Below are 5,332 nucleotides of genomic sequence, written 5' to 3' on the forward strand. Positions count from 1 at the left end.
CGCTTTTATGCTCGCCGGGGAAATATTTCATACCGGCGTCCGCCATTGTTCCGATAGTTTAGAGCCAGTGTTACTAAGTTACCATGCGTCATTAGGAAGGAAGTGACGCTACGACTGTTGAAGAGTATTGTTCTGTTATTACAGACTATTATTATTGTTATTCCCCTGAGATACAATCCCTATTAAATTTAAATTAACTATATAGATAGTTCAAAGATGACGTCACTCAGGTCTATGTTATTGTTTTTTTGCCCTCCGCGTTTATGAGTAATGCTCACTGAACTGTATTAACCCGACTATAAACGTTCATGGATACACACAGTTTTGTAACCATGAACTTTTATAGTCTGGATAATACAGTTTAGTGAGAATCACTCACAAACGCGGATGGTAAAATACAATAACAAAGGCTTGAGTGACTTCAGCTTCGTTCTATATATACACTGAACATTCAGTTCACTAATGACTTATTGTAATGAGTAAAATGTTGTAAGATTTGGTATTGAACAAAAAACTAACCTCACAGCTCCCACGAAACAACAAAACACATAATATCACAAGACGTTCAGAGTTTAACCCTCTAAATACCACCCATAGGAAAATCGTCACATTCGTTACGATGCAACAGACAAGTTTCTAATTCTGATTTCTCTAGTACATCACAAAATGTAAAGATATGTTTTGGTTACAGCTATAAATAATAAACACTGTGTTGTAGAGCTCACTTGTTACTTTTTTGTTTGAGTAAGAAAAGTCTATTCTTTCGTTGGATTGGAGTGAATTTTCGGGGAAAATTTTAAAAATAGCTGGTAAGGAGAGAGTTAAGAGCTCTCTCCAATCAACACACACAAAAAACATTAAATGTGACACACCGCCTCAAAACAGTATTATGTTGGGATGGATAAGATGTCTTAAAAGTGGATTTAAACTTCAGAGGATCAGAAATGTTGGGGTTACACATCTGACGTAGGTCAAAGTGATACTAGGCTGCTAGAATAATCTGTGGACTTTAAAAAGGCATACACAAAATTGAATATAGGGAATGAGATTAGCGGAAGAGTAGCGTCCCTTGATTGGACGTCACCGGTGGAGAAGTTATTTGTAAACAAACCAACTACAAGCCAAGCGCTCCAATTAAAAAATTTAGTATTCATATTTCTGTACAAAAATGCATAACGTTGATTATGATATGCATTTTTGTACAGATATATGAATAATAAATTTTGTATTTGGAGCGCTTGGCTTGTAGTTGGTTTGTTTAGAAATAATTTCTCCACCTGTGACGTTCAACCAAGGGACGCTACTCTTCCGCTAATCTCATTCCATATAACAGCTTAAAAAAAAAAAAGACCAAATTAACAAACACGGAACGTTTCGGAGACATCTATGTCGTCTATCTGGCATTCAATAATGTATTTATGTCTCTATTGCTTTTTGTTTTGTTTTTGTTTTTTGTTTGCTGAAGAAGGGTTTTGAGCCCGAAACGTCCCGTGTTTGGTAATTTGTTTGTTTGTTTTTTATAAGCTGTAATTTTCATTTTTGTTTCTTACTTTTTACATCTTAAGCAAATGTATTTATTTGTGAGGCTATGTGGTCTAGTGGTATGACACTCGCTTTCGGATCGGAAGGTCCTGGGTTCGAGCCTCGAGCTCGGCGCATAATTGAGTCCATAGAAAAGGCTCTTTACTCACATTCTCTCACCGTACTCAGGTTTAAAATGAGTACCTGGCCGTTAACAGCGTTGTCTTTGTCCGAAAAATTTTAATATCGCCTAACAGGCGTCATATCCCGTCCTACAAGTTAAACGTTGCTGTTGACCAGGGACCCGTTGTAAAGCGCTTTGAGCACATTTAGTGGACATTGCGCTATATAAAGCTAGAGAAAAAAATCCTACTCAATGCAACATGCAATATATAAACAACTCAAGTTTCATTTCTTTGACTATAAATTCAATTTTATATAAAACTCCTAGATAGATAGTATGCGCCTGGCTAAGAAGCTCATAACATTGCCATCCGGAAGTATAACCGACCAACACACAAAACTGTGTGTATCCATGAACGTTTATAGTCAGGTTAATATAGTTCAGTGAGCATTACTCATAAACGCGGATGGCAAAAAACAATAACAAAGACCCGAGTGACGTCAACTTCATTCTATCTATAGAATACTGTTTTGACACAGCGGATTAGAAATATTCTGTTACATCAAGAAGAATCTAGAAGGACGAATATAACATAACGAGTCATCTAAGTTAAAAATAAAACATTATTTTTTATTTTAATCGTTTGTGTTTGGCTTGAGAAGGTCTAGGAGCCCGGTATCTACGTAAAATAATAATAATAATAAAAAGTTATGCTTTTTGCTCCACGATATCATAAGATATCATCGCCTAGGCATTCCACGAAGGAATATTATATAGATAACTCATCAAACAAGATGTCTGGTGTCAACAGGAATCACCCATGTTGTCCAAGTGAGCAAATTGGGGGGTTAATAATCTTGCTCAATGAATAAAACGAAAGTGCCTGAAGCCGGACTCGAACCCGGGTCATCCGGGTCACAGTGCAATGCCCTAACCACTCGGCCACTTCGCCCAAATAAAATAAAAGCTTTTAAAAAGTTGTATTTGTGTTTGCCTTGAGAAGATATTATAATATTATAGGAACCCGACATCTACTTTTTAAAAATATTTTTAATAATTTCATTTGTTGTCTTGAGAAGATCGAGGAAACCGGCAAGTTACGAGTTGGGTTTTGTTTACTGTGTTATTTTTCAAAATGTTGTGGTATTCATTTTTGTTAATTTTTTTATTTGTGACCCATCGTCTCAAAACGGTATTATGTCGGAACGAACCATATGCTTAAAAGTCGAATTAATAAATGTTAAACTGATCAAAAATATAAATTGTAGGCATTAGTATTAGCACCCTAAAATATGGTGTCCATTCTCCTCAACAAAACATACAAACTCAACACAAGTCTGATATTTCTGGCTATAAATTCAATTATCAATATCTTAGCCATCCCGACTTATTACCGTTTTGAGGCGAAGGGTCACATATAGGAACCCGACATCTACGTTCAAAAAAAAAAATAGTTTTAAGAATTGCATTTGTTGTTGTCTTGAGAAGATCTAGGAAACCGGCAAGTTACGACTTGGGTTTTGTTTATTGTGTTATTTTTTTATATTCTTGTATTCATTTTTGTTAATTTTATCAATTTTTTTTTTTACAGACCATAGTTTTTATCGCTTTAATATTCTTATTCTGAATATGTAACATTTGGCGACGCTTATCAAAACATGGTGCACGTACAAATTACTTGTTTTCTTCAGCTGTGTACAAAATGGCACATAATAAAATTTCTGAGAAGACTTTAAATCGTTATCAAAATTAAATCCACGCTAACAATATCCGGGTAATAAGTCTTATTCATATATCAAAAAAACATGCACATTTTTACAAAGGCGTTTACAGATTCATACAATGAACTTTGAATATAATGTTATTCATTACACTAACAATTAGATTACAGTGGAATCGCATTAAGTCAACATTCTTAAAGACAACAACTGCTTCTGCTTAATGTCATCACCTGTTTGGTCCCAAATTTTCTGTGCGGCTATATTATGGTCTAGTGGTATGACACTCGCTTTCGGATCGGAAGGTCCTGGGTTCGAGCCTCGTGTTCGGCGCATAGTTGAGTCCTTGGAAAAGGCTCTTTACTCACATTCTCTCACCGTACTCAGGTGTAAACTTAGTACCTGGCCGTTAACAGCGTTGTCGTTGTCCGAAAAATTGTAATTTCGCCTAACAGGCGTCATGTCCCGTCCTACATGTTAAATGTTGCTGTTGACCAGGGACCCTTGTAATGCGCTTTGAGCACATTTAGTGGATATTGCTCTATATAAAGCTCAATTTTTTAAAAATAATTTTTATCTATAATATTATGTGTGGGTTCCATTGATAATTTCTTAAAGCGGTACGGTACGGTCTTTACTTTATACCCAAAAGGTACCGAGTTCGACTACCCGCCTCGTTGTGCGCCCTTGAGCAAGTCACCTCGCCCTTTCTCACTTTGCGGCACTGCACTGCGGCTGACGCCTGGGTGATGAGGCCTAAAACAATATGTTTAATCGTAATACAAGTATATGCCTGACCTAATTTAAATCATTTGCAATGCCTAGGATTTGAACATTATTTTGTACTTATTTATTCATATACATGATAATCTTTTTTAAAAAGCTATTTATAGCTATCAATTTATTTATTTACCTTATCATAATTTACACTCGAATATTAAAGAAAGACTGAGAGATCCACCTTATTATATTATATAATAATAATTTGTTTGATTCATAATAAATTACACATTAGTATGCAATAGACTTATTCATTACTCTTTATATTCGCTCTCCGGGGGGGGGGGGGGCGGGGGGATTGGGGGGGGGAGGGGCAGTAAGCCGTGTCATTAAGATGTCTGGGTGTCCAACTAATAAACAGAACACATTTAGTTGTTTATATATTGATTCATTCATTTTTTTATGTTTTCTTTTATGTATTTATTTTTTTAAAGAATGTTTAGAATCATTTATCTCAGTATTTCCTATTTTGATGTGGTATTTTAGTTTGTTTGTTTTGTTTTTGTTTTTTTTTTGGGGGGGGGGGGGTTGTGTGTGTTTGTTTGTTTGTTTGTTGCGGATTTTTTTCTTTGGGGGGCGGGGGGGTGAAGAGATCAGAATTTTTTTTTAAATTCAGATTGCTTTCTTAGCTCAAGATAACCTTCGAATAGTCATGATTATGGTGACATTTCTAATTTCTTGACAAGTTGTGTGTCCTCTTGATTTATCGATAGGAAGTAAAGAAAAAAAGGTTGAAAGCCTTCCAGTAAAGAAACCAGAAATGTTCTCCTCTTATGAAATAGTTTTTTTTCAAACCCCCTAATTATACCTTCTTTCTGTAAAAAAAAAAAAAAAAAAAAAAAATCTGCTTGTTAGATGAAGAAAAAAAACCAAAAGCTAAACAAAACTGATGTTGATTTTGGTCCGATCAATTCGCGTTACCCTATTCGACTCAGGTTTGAATTAGTACCTGGCTATAGAAGTGACGGATATTGTAGAAGCAATAATACCAAAAAAAAAAAAAAATTAAAAACGCCAAGCAGGCGACTGTTACTGCATAATGGTCCCATGTAGCCTACTGGGACAATGAAACATTGTGAAGCGCATTGAACATGGTTAATCCTTGGAAATGCGCAATTAAATAATTGTTCATAATTATCTTATTTTTATTTATTAGATTCAAATAAGCTGTGGGCTCAATTTAAGAGGG

At 35.3% G+C, this 5,332-nt stretch overlaps 1 long non-coding RNA gene across 1 annotated transcript in view; it reads left to right on the forward strand.

The window, feature by feature from the left end:
- Positions 1–855: 855 nt before the first annotated feature.
- Positions 856–5,332, forward strand: part of LOC144969715 (uncharacterized) — a 60,299-nt gene continuing 55,822 nt past the window's right edge. Inside the window, exon 1 of the long non-coding RNA XR_013644807.1 lies at positions 856–966. This is a non-coding gene — a long non-coding RNA (uncharacterized LOC144969715). The remainder of the gene's footprint in view (positions 967–5,332) is intronic.

This window comes from Berghia stephanieae, chromosome 3 (assembly GCF_034508935.2).
Source record: "Berghia stephanieae isolate SIO BIC M18660-M18661 chromosome 3, UCSD_Bste_1.3, whole genome shotgun sequence".
Classification (NCBI taxonomy): Eukaryota; Metazoa; Mollusca; class Gastropoda; order Nudibranchia; family Aeolidiidae; genus Berghia; species Berghia stephanieae.